We start from the raw sequence: 16183 nt of genomic DNA on the forward strand, positions 1-16183 counted from the left end.
AGCACAAATCAATCCTTGAGAGTTTATAAGTGATATTAATTATTTAAAACAGAATTAAACCATCTGAAAATGCTTTGGATTATTGCAAGTTAGTTTACAGAGAACCTTAAGAAAATGATAAAATATTTGCAAATTATGCATCTAATAACGGTCTATAATTGAGCCTCAGTAAGGAACTTAAACAAATCAACAAGCCATTTGAAAAATGGGCAAAGGACATGAACAGAGACTTCTCAAAACATACACATGGCCAAAAAGCATATGGAAAAAAAATGTTTAACATCACTAATTATTAGAGAAATGCAAATCAAAACCACAATAAAATACTATCTGACGCCAGTCAGAATGGCTATTATTAGAAAGTCAAACAAACAAAAAAAAACAGATGCTGGTCAGGTTAACTGAAAAGGGAACACTTACACATTGCTGATTATAATGTAAACTAAAACTAGCTCAGCCACTGTGGAAAGCAGTTTGGAGATTTCTCAAAGAACCTAAAACAGAACTACCGTTCAACCCAGCAATCCCATTACTGGGTATATATCCAAAGGAATATAATTTTTTTTTCTTTTGAGACAGAGTCTTGCTCTGTTGCCCAGGCTGGAGTGCAGTGGTGCGATATTGGCTCACTGCAACCTCTGCCTCCCGGGTTCAAGCTATTCTCCTGCCTCAGCCTCCTGAGTAACAGGGATTACAGGCGTGTGCCACCATGGCTGGCTAGTTTTTCTATTTTTAGTACAGACGGGGTTTCACCATGTTGGTCAGGCTGTTCTCAAGCTCCTGACCTCGTGATCTGTCCGCCTCGGCCTCCCTAAAGACACACACACACATACACACACACACACACGTACACACGTTCATCACAGCACTATTCACAATGACAAAGATGTGGAGTCAACCTAAATGCCCATCAACAGCAGACTGGATAAAGAAAATTCAGTATTTGATTTTCTGTTCCTGAGTTAAGCAAATTAATGCAGGAACAAAAAACCAAATAGTGCATGTTCTCACTTATAAGTGGGAGCTAAACATTGAGTACATGTCAACACAAAGAAGGGAACAATAGACACCAGGGCCTACCTGATGGTGGAGGTGGGGATGAGGGTAAGGATGGAAATACTATTGGGTGGTACGCTTATTACCTGGGTGATGAAATAATCTGCACATCAAACCTCCGTGACATGCAATTTACCCATATAACAAGCCCACACATGTAACCCCCCCAAACCTAAAATAAAAGTTGGAAGAAAAAATAAATAAATAAAATGATTTCATGCATGTATTTTAATGTGATAAAACTGACATTTTGTTTTTAGTTTTATCTCAGCCTACCCTGGGCAAAATATGTTCTCATTGTGCATTAACTTTTTTAATGTATCTAGTGTGTAACCTTTATATTTTTAAAACTGACATATACAATTGTGTGTGTTTATCATGTACAACATGATGTTTTAAAGTACATATACATCGCAAAATGGTTAAATCTGGCTACTTAACAAATGCATTACTTTACATGGTTATTTTTGTGGTAGGAACACTTAACATCCACACTTAGCATTTTTAAAAATACAATATGTTGTCATTAACTATAACTACCATGCTGTACAACAGATCTCTTGACCTTGTTTCTCATACCTAACAGTACATGTGTATCCTTTTACCTACAATTCCTTAGCCTCCCACCCTCCTAAACACTTCAGGCTTCAGTAAGCACCATTCTCCCTCTACTTCTAGGATATCAACTTTTTTAGACTCCATATGTAAGTGAGATTATGTGGTATTTGTCTTTCTGTGCCTGGTTTATTTCACTTAACATAATGTCTTCCAGGTTCAACCATGTTGTTTTAAATGACAGGATTTCTTTCCTTTTCGTAGTTAAATAATATTCCATTGTGTATATTTACCATTTTCTTTATCCATGTATTCACCGATGGACACTTAAGCTGATTCCATATCTTGAGTATTGTGAATAGTGCTGCAATAAACGTGAAAGTGTAGATATCTTTTCAACATAATGATTTTGTTTCCTTTTGATATATATCCAGCAGTGAGATTGCTGGATCTATTTTAATTTTTTGAGGACGCTCCATACTGTTTTCCACAATGGCTGTGTTAATTTACATTCCCATCAACATTGTGCAAGGGTTCCCTTTTCTTTACAACCTTTCCAACACGTTTTTTTGTCTTTTTGATAAAAGTCATTTTAACAAGAGTGAGATGGTATCTTGCTGTGGTTTTGATTTGCATTTCTCTGATGATTAGTAATACTGAGCATTTAAAAAATACCTGTTGACCCTTTATATATCTCTTTTTTGAGAAATGTTTATTCAGGTTCTTTGCTCATTTTTTATTGGATTATTTGTTTTATTGCTATGGATTTATTTGAGTTCCTTATATATTTTAGATATTAAACCCTTATCAGGTGTATAGTTTGCAAATATTTTCTCCCATTCTGTATGCTGTGTCTTCATTCTGTTGATTGTTTCCTTTGCTGTGTAGAAGCTTTACAGTTTGATACAATTCCATTAGTCTCTTTTTGCTTTTGTTGCCTGAGCTTTTGAGTTCATAGACAGAATATCATTGTCCAGACCAATGTCATGGATCTTTTCTTCTCTGACTTATTCTATTAATTTTATAGTTTGGGATTTTAAAGTAATTAATTTATTTTGTTAATTTTTGTATATGATTAGAGATAAAGGTCTAATTTCATTTTTCTTCATATGGATATCTAGTTTTCCCCATACTATTTATTGAGCAAACTGTCTTTTCCCCATTGCATATTCTTGGAATATTTCTCAAAAATTAGCTGACTATAAATGCATGGATTTATTTCTGGTCTCTCTATTCTGTTCCATTGGTCTGTGTGTCTGTTTTTATGCCAGTGCCATGCTATTTCGATTACTACAACTTTTTAGTACATTTTGAAGTCAGTAGCGTGATGCCTCCCAGCCTTGTTCTTTTGCTCAAGACTGCTTTGGCTATTTGGGGTCATTTGTGGTTCCATATGAATGTTAAGATTTTTTTATTTCTATGAAGAATATAATTTTGATAGGGATTGTACTGAATCTGTAGATTACTTTGGGAATAAAGACATTTCAACATTATTAATTTTTCTAATCCATGAACAAGTGATATATTTTTATTTGTGCCCCTTCTTCAATTATTTTCATTGATGTTTCACAATTTTTGATGTAGATATCTTTTACCTTCTTGGTTAAATTTATTCCTAATTATTTAATTTTTAAAAAATACATCTATTATAAATTGAATAGTTTTCATGATTTCTTTTTCAAATAATTCACTGTATAAAATTTTATTCAGTGTATAAAAACACAACTGATTTTTGTATGTTGATTCTGTATCCTCCAACTTTATTAAATTTGTTAGTTCTAACAGTTTTTTTCTGGAATCTTTAGGGTTATCTATATATAAGATCATGCCGTTTGCAAACAGGGACAAGTTAATTTCTTCCTTTCTGGCTTGGATGCCTTTTATTTCTTTGTCTTGTCTTATTGCTCTGGCTAGAACCTCCAGTATCATGTTGAATAGAAGCAGTGAAAATGGGGATCCCTATTTTGTTCCAGATTTTAGAGAAAAAGTTTTCAACTTCTCCCCATTCAATATAGTGTTACCTGTGGGTTTGTCATATATGACCTTTATTTTGTTGAGCTACATTCCCTCTATATCTAAATTGTTAAACATTTTTTATCATGAGGGGATATTAAATTTGTATTTATTTATTGGTTTTTTATTTTTATCTTTATTTTTACTTTTGAGACAGGGTCTCACTCTATCTCCCAGGCTGGAGTGCAGTGACAGGTTATGGCTCACTGCAGCCTCAGTCTCTCTGGAATCAGGTGATGCTCTCACCTCAGCCATCTGTGTAGCTGGGATCACAGGCAAATGCCACCACACCTGCCTAATTTTTGTATTCTTCTTTGTGGAGACAGGGTTTCACCATGTTGTCCAGGCTGCCTTTGAATTTCTGGGCTCAAATGATTCACCTGCCTTGGCCTCCCAAAGTGCTGGGATTACATCCATGAGCCACTGCACCTGGCCTGGATGTTGCATTTTGCCAGATGCTTTTTCTGCATTTACTGAAATGATCAGAGGATTGTTGTCCTTCATTCTATTAATGTAATGTATCACATTTATTGATTTGTGTAGACATTGGATGGGATTTGGGGGTCAATATAATAACTGTAATTTATGTTTGCACCTGTGGAGTAAACAGGACTGGAGGAAAACACACAGACACACGTAGTGCTTGGTCACATTTTGAATTCATGACCTCAGTTAAGCCCTTAATGTTGGCAGCAATTCTGACTTACAGTGGATCAATCATAATTTAAATAATTCCATATTGTCAGACCTATAGGTTGTTTCCAATTTTTTACTGATAGAAAAATTTCTGTTGTAGATTATACATGTAGCTAAACCTTGGTCACATCAATAATTATTTTCTTTAATTAATTTCTTTTTTAGAATTAGAGTTCCAGTTATGAATGGAATGACTCTATTAGTCTAAGTTTCCTGTTGTTATAATTATTAAAGATGAACAAGATATAAAATGCAAATAATTTGAAGGCCCTGGCATGCAATCAAAGTAGTCAGGGACAAGAATAACTATACCATTATAAGGAGGAAAGGGCACTATGGGAGTTTTACATTTAGCTGGCTTTTCTGTAGAGGATATTTAGAAATTTTCTGCAATGTGAGGGAATAGAGTCCAAACTGAAGAGTCTTACACCACTAAAGAGATAGAGTCAGAGTTTGAAACTGAAACAGAAGGTACAAATTGAGTAGCAATATCCCAAAGACTAAGAAGCTTCAGGAGAGCCCTAAAATCCTACTGATTCTCTGCAAGATATTGGTGGATTATTAATTATGCATGCAAGAAAACCAACAGAAACCAGCATCTGGGAGGAAAAGAATTGAGCAGATTTTAGTATCTGCCTACTGCTAAGGAATGAGATTGGAGTTCAAGTTCTATCAACTCAGAGGAACTTGTAAATACACCGAGTTCTCAGAAGGGCCATGCCAGAATAATGACAAAATGGAAACATAAAAACCTTTAAAAAAGAAAGAAAATCAACTTAGGAAGGGACTAAGATGATACTGTAATATTATATCTGTCTTCCACAAGAAAACTTAATCCTTTTTAGAGGACTACATTTTTCAGAGCTCACACAATTTTCAAAACCCTATCATTTTAAATATCAAATTAAAAATTAAAGGCATATGAAGATTCAGGACCAACTGAACAAAACAGGAAAAACGGACAATTGAAACAGACCTGCAGATGAATCAGGTATTGAAGTTATGAGAGACTTTAAAATAAGCACATTTGATACAATTCAAGAAAATAGAGGAAAGAATGGGAAACTTTAGCAGAAACCTAAAATCTATTAAAAAGAAACCTTGTCAAATGGAAATTCTATATTAAAAAATAATAGTGGCTTGGATTAAGAATTCATTAGAGTAGTTTATTAGCAAATTAGAAATCACAAATCAACACACAAAAGAATTAGTAAATATGGATGATAGAGCAATAAAAGGTATCCAGATACTTTCTGTTGTGTCTGGTTTATTTGACTTAATATGATGTCTCCCATATTCAACCATGTTATTTCAAATGACAGGATTTCTTTCCTTTTTGTAGTTGAATAGTATTCCATTGTGTATATTTACCATGAGAAAGGCAAAGCATTTCTCATAAAATTGTTGCAGGGGATGAAAATGACCTAGTTGTTTCAAGCCTCACAATGCAGAAGGAGAAAAATTATACAAAGAGCATATGAGACATGTAAAGTACAAGGGAAACATCTAACATGTTTAACCAAAGAGGCAATTGTTGAAGAAATACTGGCTGAGAATTCCTCAGATGTGATTAAAGATACCAAGCCATAAATTCAAAAAGATATACAGGCGCCACATGGTATAAATAAAAAGAAAAACACACTTAGGGACATCATAAGCAAAGTGCTGAAAACCATGGAGTGAAATATTGAAAGGCAGCCAGAGGGAGAAAAATTTTAAAAAAGTTAAAGAGCAATTAAAGGGTCAAACAGTTAATGAGTTTTAAGACCATGATGTGAATTTGCAATCTACTCTCCAGAAATTCTGCACTTTTTCCCCACACTCTTGAAAATGCTGTCAAAAATATTGGTGTAACTTTGACATTCTAAGTAGTAGATTCTTCAAAGCTCTTTTTTTTTAATTGTACTTTAAGTTCTGGGATACATGTGCAGAACGTGCAGGTTTGTTACATAGGTAAATATGTGCCATGGCAGTTTGCTGCACCCATCAAGTTGTCATCTACATGAGGTATTTCTCCTAATGCTATCCCTCCTCTTGCCCCCTACCCCCTGACAGGCCCTGGTGTGTGATGTTCCCCTCCTTGTGCCCATATGTTCTCATTATTCAACTCCCACTTATGAGTGAAAATATGCAGTGTTAGGTTTTCTGTTCCTGTGTTAGTTTGCTAAGAATGATGGTTTCCAGCTTCATCCATGTCTCTGCAAGGGACATAAACTCATCCTTTTTTATGGCTACATAGTATTCCATGGTATATATGTGCCACATTTTCTTTATCCAGTCTAACATTGATGGGCATTTGGGTTGGTCCCAAGTCTTTGCTATTGTGAATAGTGCTACAGTAAACATACGTGTTCATGTGTCTTTATAGTAGAATGATTTATAATCCTTTGCGTATATATCCAGAAATGGGATTGCTGGGTCAAATGGTATTTCTGGTTCTAGACCCTTGAGGAATTGCCACACTGTCTTCCACAATTGTTGAATTAATTTACACTCCCACCAACAGTGTAAAAGCATTCCTATTTCTCCACATCCTCTCCTGCATCTGTTGTTTCCTGACTTTTTAATGATTGCCATTCTAATTGGTGTGAGATATTATCTCATTGTGGTTTTGATTTGCATTTCTCTAATGACGAGTGATGATGAGCTTTTTTTCATCTGTTTGTTGGCTGCATAAATGTCTTCTTTTGAGAAGTGTCTGTTCATATCCTTCACCCACTTTTTGATGTTTTTTTCTTGTAAATTTAAGTTTCTTGTAGATTCTGAATATTAGCCCTTTGTCAGATGAATAAATTGCAAAAATTTTCTCCCATTCTGTAGGCTGCCTGTTCACTCTGATAATGGTTTCTTTTGCTGTGCAGAAGCACTTTAGTTTAATTACATCCCATTTGTCAATTTTGGCTTTTGTTGCCATTACTTTTGGTGTTTTAGTCATGAAGTCTTTGCCCGTGCCTATGTCCTGAATAGTATTGCCAAGGTTTTCTTCTAGGGCTTTTATGGTTTTAAGTCTTACATTTAAATCTTTAACCCATCTTGAGTTAATTTTTGTATAAGGTGTAAGGAAGGGGTCCAGTTTCAGTTTTCTGCATATGGCTAGCCAGTTTTCCCAACACCATTTATTAAATAGGAAATCCTTTCCTCAATGCTTGTTTTTGTCAAGATTTTCGAAGATCAGATGGTTGTAGATTTGTGGCATTATCCCTGGGGCCTTTGTTCTGTTCCATTGGTCTATATATCTGTTTTTGTACCACCATACTGTTTTTATTACCATAGCGTTGTAGTATAGTTTGAAGTCAGGTAGTGTGATGCCTCCAGCTTTGTTCTTTTTGCTTAGGATGTCTTGGCTATACGGGCACTTTTTTGGCTCCATATGAAATTTAAAGTAGTTTTTTCTAATTTCTGTGAAGAAGGTCAATGGTAGCTTGATGGGGATAACATTGAATCTGTAAATTACTTCGGGCAGTATGGCCATTTTCACGATATTGATTCTTCCTATCCATGAGCATGGAATGTTTTTCCATTTGTTTGTGTCCCCTCTTATTTCCTTGTAGTTCTCCTTGAAGAGGTCCTTCACATCCCTTGCAAGTTGTATTCCTAGGTATTTTATTCTCTTTGTAGCAATTGTGAATGGAGTTTGCTCATGATTTGGCTCTTCAGCAGTCTCAGGATACAAAGTCAATGTGCAAAAATCACAAGCATTCCTATACACCAGTAATAAAGTGCTTTAATTGTTAACCTGTTGCAGTTTCTGAATGATGAATGAAGCTGTTTGAAGCTTTAGAGAGATTCAGAGTTTGAGAACATTTTCATGAACTTTGTCCTCTTCTTCTTCTTTTTTTTTTTTTGATTACTTAGGTATGGCTTATATTAAACATTACTTAGTGTTGCTATGCATTTTGTCTGCTAAACTGTGCCTATACATATATACATAAAGTTGATTTTATTAACATATGTTTGCATGTTCACTCTTTCCTGTCTCAAATAACAAAATGCAGGGACCCTGAGAGTTTACATTACTTATATGTGTTTTTTTTTTTTTTTAATTCAAGACACACTCACTCTTACAATGGTTTATACATTGCAGTTCGGTTTTGAAACAGTTTTGATTTTCTTGCAGCTCTTGGTTGCCTGACATCCTTAAGGTGTCCTTGGGAAAAAGTGCTTTTATTTCAGTGTATTAAAATGCCCTTCTTTGGCTTCTGTGGGCAGCAATTATGGTGTCCTGTATCATCTGGTCTCTTTTTATGGCCATCCCCATGAAGCTGAGATGCAAAGATTATACCCCCAGTGATTTAGGTCTGGCCTAATTCCAAGACTTAATTGGTGGAGACTTTGTCCTGTATTTAGTATTCAGGATAGAGCAAAGTATTTCTCATGAAATGGTTGCAGGGGATGAAAATGACCTAGTTGTTTCAAGCCTCACAGCAAAATGGAATTACCTTCTGGACCAGAACTGAGGCTCATGCTGACCACTTTCTCTTACCAAGTAATTTCCTATGATATAAACAAGACTCATTTTGAAAATATAAAGCTCTATTGACAATATACAATAAAGTGAAGAAGGAGGGTACAAAATGTGATGTGCACACATTAGAATTGTAAACAAAATAATTAATAAAAGCTTATGGAGAAAGCCTGGAAGGAACTCCACCAAAATAATAATAATGGTGGTTTGAGAGCTGGGATAATAGGCAGTTATTTTTCTTTTCACCATTTTACATGTTTTCTAGATTGTAGTTATATTACCTTTATAATTAAACAATAAATTCTCTTTAAAAACATGTTAAAATTACTCTCTGATAAAGATTTTGACAACCTACCTTTATAACCTCGTCTCCTTAGCAATAGACCTGGGATTATAATGCTTGAATGTCATAATTAAGGTAATAAAATGTTAATAACCAAACTGAATTTTCTGACATTATGGTTTGCTTGTTTTGTAATACACTTCTTTTTAGCACCTGTACAATTCAAACCTTTTAATTGCATTTTGCATGAATGTCAGGCAAAGTTACTGCAAGCAAGTTTTTGTATATGCGTTTTTTTAAGCTTGACTTATCATAGCAATCCAAATATGGTGGGAACACTGCATTTAACCAAGCAGGAAGACAAAGCAGTAATTGTAATTTCGTTTTAAGTCACCGTGAATGGAATTTTTGAACCATCTTTTTAATATTACAGATGCCTTAATGACGAAATGTAAGACTAATTTATCAAAAATATTCGGTGATCTTCTATACCTTCTAGTAAATCTACAAATGGAAAAAAATGAAAATTAAAGCTAATATAAATTTTTTTCTTGCTATTGTTTTAACTCCACAGTAGGTTTAGAAATAGAATCAAGATTTTTATATGCATTTAATCTATGTTTGTCCTGATATTATTCATTGATTTTAATTCTATATAGTTTGAATGACTATAGAAAATATCAATAGCATTTTAACTGAGTATAATTTTCATCTTTACATGCATGACTAGAAAAAAAATTCAGTTATCTTTAAGCAAAAATAAATCTATTTTTCATATAGAAATAAATTGCACATTGCCATTCTTTTCTTAAAGGAGCTGCAATCAGGAACTATGGAAATAGATTCCACTGAGACTATCACAGCTATTTAGTTACATCATGGCTGACTTCTTTCTTTGTCTTCTTGTGATAAGGCCTGAAGCATATTTCTTTGCCCACTTGACAAGTTTATACCAATTTATGAGGTTACTTTGAACCACATAATATGTATTTAAAATACAGTTTTTCCTTGTCTTGGATGAGTATGGAAAGAGGCACTTTGTTTTTTAATATTATTTCTTCACTAAATAACATTGAGTAGGTGATATCAAGCATCAGAGCAATTTCATATGACTCCAGTCTCACCCCATGTCATGAATAATATGTGAATTAAATTCTGGTGTTCAGGAGTTTTTTAATCCATATGCTATTTCATAGAATCATGGATAAATAGAATCAGAAGAAAATTCCAATCCTGTGGTTTTGGAATGGAATTCCCTTTTTAAAAATCAATCTTGTGTAGAAGCCCTATACATAAAATGACATAAGCTGAGCTCCTTCACTGACTGGGTAAGAGGCTACTGAGTTTCCCCATGCAATTCACTTGTCCCATTCCATCTTTATCCATGTAGGCTGTTGAGCATCTCAACAGAACACAAGAGGCCCTCAGAAGACACTGCAAATGCAATTCCAGTTTCTCTCATATTACAACTAAATCAACAAAAACCTGAAGACATGAAGCAACTTGTCACAAATGAGGGTCACAGAACACAAAGCTTTGTACATATTAAGTTGCAAAATATAAAGTTGCCGGGGTGGATGTTATATTAATTAGTGAATGAGGCATACCTACAAATCTGGGGCATTTTTCACATCAAAATTACTATTGTTGTTTAATAGAATGTTGTCTTCATTTGTCTGAAAATGTTCAAAGGAAAATGCAAGAGGAGAATGGTGTTGTGAAAATAAACACCCAAAAGCCTATGAATAGGCCAAAGAACTTACAAAACATTTGGAAGAGCTCTTAGTACAATATCTTAAGGGGACTGCAAACTATTCAGTCCAAGTACCATTGTCGCACAGGCCTGGTGGGCCTCTGGCTGCCACTAAAACCATGAATGCTTTATTGTGTACCTCATCCCAGAGGACCAGAGGTATTTCCCAAGAACAAGAGCTATGGCTAACTCTAGGATCGGGTTGAAGGTATACTGGACCTTCAGTTTAGAGGATCTATCAGATAGACTGTAGTTGAGTTTTATAATGTCACAGAAACTATCAGGCATAGAAAGCTCTAGACGTTCTAGGATCCCTGGATGTTCTAATTGTTTGAGCACTGCAGTGTGCTGTAGCACATATTCTTACTTCATATTATTTTAAATACTTGATTTAACCAGATCACTGATTCCCTTTATTGGAAGAAGACATTTCCTCTTTCTATGCTTTAGTTATCCCGTAACACAAGAGATATTATACCAGCACTTAATAGAAAGACAAAATAAGTTACCACAATATGAAAATGGTATGCTTATTACAACAACCATGAGAGGACTGTAGAAAATACAGTAAGACTTTTTTGCTGGGTTTCAACATTTCATTTAACATCTGAAAGTTGAGACAATGAAGAAGTATTGTTACTTATCTAAAAAGAAGCAGCAGATCTATCCTCAAACGGCCAAACTAGTTCAGCCGTCATACCTCCCAGTAGCCAATGTAAATGTAGGTAAGAGGGTTGTTGAAAGCATAGTTGATAAGCAAATTTAATAGGTATATATAAGACTATCACATTCCCTTTTCTCTCTAGTCTAGTAAGGATGCCTCCCAATAACCACCCAGAGAGATCGGAATTTGTGTTAAAAGGGGAGATTAATGTTTCACTAACATGTTGTAAATTCCTTGCTTGATGCTTGGCAGCAAGAAAAATGCCTAAGTCTGCTCATGTTGGTATAGAACAGATATCTCCAGCTTGGAGTTATCTTCTGGAGTTTGCAGAGGCAGAGAGAATGGTGGCTGTGTCTTGCCTGAAGAGTTCTGAATGCTGGAGGTTGCCTAGAGTAGGTCTCAATGGCAGCCCCTAGAAAAAGAATGCAATGAATTTGCCTCACTCCTGAAGTTTGTCAGGGCCAGCTGGTATGCGTTTTCACATGGACCACCTGGAGACCTAGTAAATTAGCCAGGCTTGAATATTTTTGAAAGGACTTGGATGCCTGCCAAGAGGAAAAATGGACCATTTTCCTTTTTTTGCCAGGAGAGAAGGGTGAGTTGTGAAACGTCTCCCAGAGGGTCTATTACTACATCATGAAATGGTGCAGCGCAGAGATACCCAGCAACAGAGGAGGGGCTTTTGCCACTTTACTTTGCGCCTCTTCTTAGCTCCTGACCACAGAATAGTTAGAAGCAGTGTGAGGAAGAGGTAAGAGAAACAGGTTTTCAGAGCAGATCAAGAACAGGAAAGAATAGGTTTTTCTACTTTTGGTCTCTGTGAGCCCTAATTAAGCCCACACAAAGAGAACAAAGTCATATTTGAAGTCAGCAGGGAGAAGAAAGAATAAATGGCGACTTTATTTACTCTATTGAAGATAAGACTGTTTAGTATGCTAGTTATCCTTGTTTTGCGTTGAAGAACACTGAAATGCAGAAAGAGGAGTGACCAAAGGACACAGAGGTAGGAGATCACAGAGCCTGAGTCTTGTGACTCCAAAATAAATTTCTTGAGAGAATGCCACATTCCCTCTATAGAGAGGCTGCAAAGAAATTGAATGTAATACATATATTCCGTGCTGTCTTTGTCTTCGGCATTTTCAACTTATATTTTAGAAGGATGAGATTGAACACTGGGAATGAGACATCCCGACACTGTCTGGGTTACTGTGAGTAAGTGACTTCACCTCCTGAAGCCTTCTTTTTATTTTTTTGAGACGAAGTCTCGCTCTGTCACCCAGGCTGGAGTGCAGTGGCGCGATCTCGGCTCACTGCAAGCTCCGCCTCCCGGGTTCACGCCATTCTCCTGCCTCAGCCTCCGTAGTAGCTCGGACTACAGGTGCTCGCCACCACGCTGGCTAATTTTGTTTTGTATTTTTAGTAGAGACGGGGTTTCACCGTGTTAGCCAGGGTCTGAAGCCTTCTTTTTTTTATTTATAAAATGAGGAGATTGGATCAACTTAGCTAAAAATTCCCTTTCAGATTTTACGAAGATATAATCATAGCTAAAAGAGGGGGGAAAAGGGAAGGGAGGGATGAGGGGGAAGGAGAAGGTAGGGGAGAGGAGAGAAAAGGGAAGAGGGGGAGCGGGGAAGGGAGGGGAGTGGAGAGGGAAATCATGCAAGTGCAAGGAAGATCCTGTATTCGTTGTGTTAGTTGGATATTTTACACCTTAAATTTGCATTTTTTTTCTGGAGAGTCAGAGAATTGAATTAGAACTTCAAAAAGTGGTTTTGTTTCCATATTCTCTGCCTCCTCCTCATCATTTCTTTTACAGGCATTGCTAAGCTGATTTTATAATAATGATAATAATAAACCACATACTTTTCAAAGCTGGAAACACTTCTACCTCTCTGACATACTTTCAGTTGTGGACAGTAAAGAAAATTCTTCAACCTCTGAAAGCACCCCCCAAAACTGGATTCCCAGGAGAAATAGTGGTAGGGAGTTTTTTTTAAAAAAACGCAATATGTGAATGAGACTGGGAAATTGTAATCTCGGATATGTTTGTTGCTGCAGCTTTCGATCCTGTCACAATAGGTGTCAAGAAGATGAATAAAGTTGGTGCCATCTTCTGTTTTCATTATCATCCAAGGGGCTGGGATCGGAAAGGATTCATTTTGTGCCACTGTCATTTCTCATTACTATCTTTGTCAAGAGAGTGAATTATAACAGCCCTCAGATGCCAGCCATGGCTTTGCTCTCATTACAGACTTTCATTCTTGGGACGAAGACGGTAATAAGAGTGAAATGTCGTGTAAAAACAGAGCTCACTTTCATGACAGTTGGAAATTGGTGATGAAAATGGAAAATGGCAGAAAAAATTAATCCTTTTTTTGTGGCAAAAATTGCCCTGCAAACAGCATCGTGCACCAAAGGTATCCTTTACTGTGGCAATGACAAAGCAATGAAAAGGCAAACAATGAATAGCTTTTGGAGCCAATGAAGGGATTCTGAAGCATCCATCTTGCTTGGTGCTTTGGAAATGTATCCCTTAATCCTGAATAATGTAACATCCATTTGGCTCCAAAAGTAATGTGATAGGCAATTAGGAGCAGCTCTGTTCTCCCTTCAGTGATGCGAATATCTCTATTACATACTGGCAGAAAGGCTCTACCAAATTTATGGAAGCCATTAGAATTTCAACATAGGGCACCTTTCATACACACAAACACACACACACACACACTTGCACACGTATATGCCTATGTATATATGTGTTTATATATTTACAATTCTGGAAACATATTTAGCTGACTCATTAATAGTGATATTCAAAGACAGGAATTCCATTTTTTATTTTATACATACAAATTTAATATATTATTGTATTGATTAATTTTTTAAAAAACACCAAGAGCATTTATCACTCTTAAAATTACAGAAATAATAACCTTCTTTACCATCAATATAACTGGCTCTGCAGTTACCCGTATTACTAGATTTTGTTTATTGTCAACTCTAGATACATATTCTCTAATTAAAATTGAAGTGGAAAAAGTAGCATTTACATTCAAATTTTAAAATGAATGCCCTCAGTCTCTTTCTTTATAGATACTTTTTACTGCTGTATTCCAACTGTGATGTTTTTCTTTTCCCACCCAGAGGTCGTATCTTTTCAGAATGAGGGTTAGAGTGTGCTAATGGTGGAAAGAACTTGTGTGAAATGGTCTTTTCATTAGATTTCACTTAGAGCAGTCTATTTAATGTTTTATCATTTGCCAACATACATAACAGATATTCAACATTTATCCACATTTCAACACATGTCATTGTTGGAAGGGAAAAACTGGCATTTTAATATGCACATTGAGCACAGAAACATTTATAAGATGGTTATTGGATACAGAAACGTTTTTTTATGTGCACCTTAGTGTCTGGCATATATTTAAGGTTGCTAAATGTTGACACAGTTGCCTATGTTATATGAACAAGCCAGAGAAAGTAGGCATGAGAGACCACTTTTATTAGTATGAAAAGAAGGCAATTACACTGTAAGAAATCGCCTGAATTTACTTGGTTCCCTTTACTTTGGAGTGGTTTATAGCAAGGGCACATTTTAAATCTGGAACTTTTATACTTACTTTAAGGGGCTGGGATGAAGAGAATAAAATGACAATTGTTAGAAAAAGATTGAAAAATATCTTTTAAACTACTAGAATTTTTTACATAGGAAATATTTCAGAATAATTTTACATGTTCTATCAAGTCATTGATTAACTGCTCACTATTTAAAAATCTGAAATAATGAATTAACCTAAAGCTTATTCTAAAGAGAACTTTATATAACTGCTAAGGGTGAAAGTGTAGAACACTTCAAATCATGTATAAAAGAGCTCATTTTAGAGCAGAGATTATTAGCCATGTTAGAAATACTATGATGAATTTGTCTTAAATATCTGTAACCAGAGATTCTAATTCAGTGGATTAGCAGCATAGCTCAGGAATCTGTGTTTTTAAAGCCTTTTTTTAAAAAAAAAAAGAAAAAGAAAAGAAATTCTTATGTATATTTGCATTAGAAACCACTGTTTTAGAACTTTATAGACTATAAACTAGCTTGGTATTCACCTTTTTTCTACAACTCTCTTCATCAAATATTTCCTTCTCACTGATAATACTCTTGATTCAATTCACCCATCTGTTAAACATTTATGTGAGCACCTATTATGTGCCAAATGTTGAAGTTAGGAGCAAAGAATATAGTGGTGACAAAGGACAACCAAAGTCTTCAAGGTACTTACTCAACTGGGATGGTGAGCGATATGGTTTGTCTTTGTCCCTACCCAAATCTCATCTTGAATTGTAGTTCCATAATCCCCACATGGCATGGGAGGGACCCGGTGGGGGAGGGGGGAATTAAATCCTGGCGTTTCCCCCATGCTGTTCTTGTGATAGTGAGTGAGTTCTCACAGGATCTGATGGCTTTATAAGCACCTGGTATTTCCCCTACCAGCACTCATGCTCTGTCCTGCTGCCTTGTGAAGAAGGGCATGTTTGCTTCCCCTTCTGCTATGACCATAAGTTTCCTGAGGCCTCCCAAGCCATGCAGAACTATTACTCAATTAAACCTCTTTTCTTTATAAATTACCCAGTATTGGATATTTCTTCATAGCAGTGTAAGAACGGACTAATACAGTGAGATAGAAAAACAAACTGTTA

This window comes from Nomascus leucogenys, chromosome 10, assembly GCF_006542625.1.
Source record: "Nomascus leucogenys isolate Asia chromosome 10, Asia_NLE_v1, whole genome shotgun sequence".
NCBI classification, from domain to species: Eukaryota; Metazoa; Chordata; class Mammalia; order Primates; family Hylobatidae; genus Nomascus; species Nomascus leucogenys.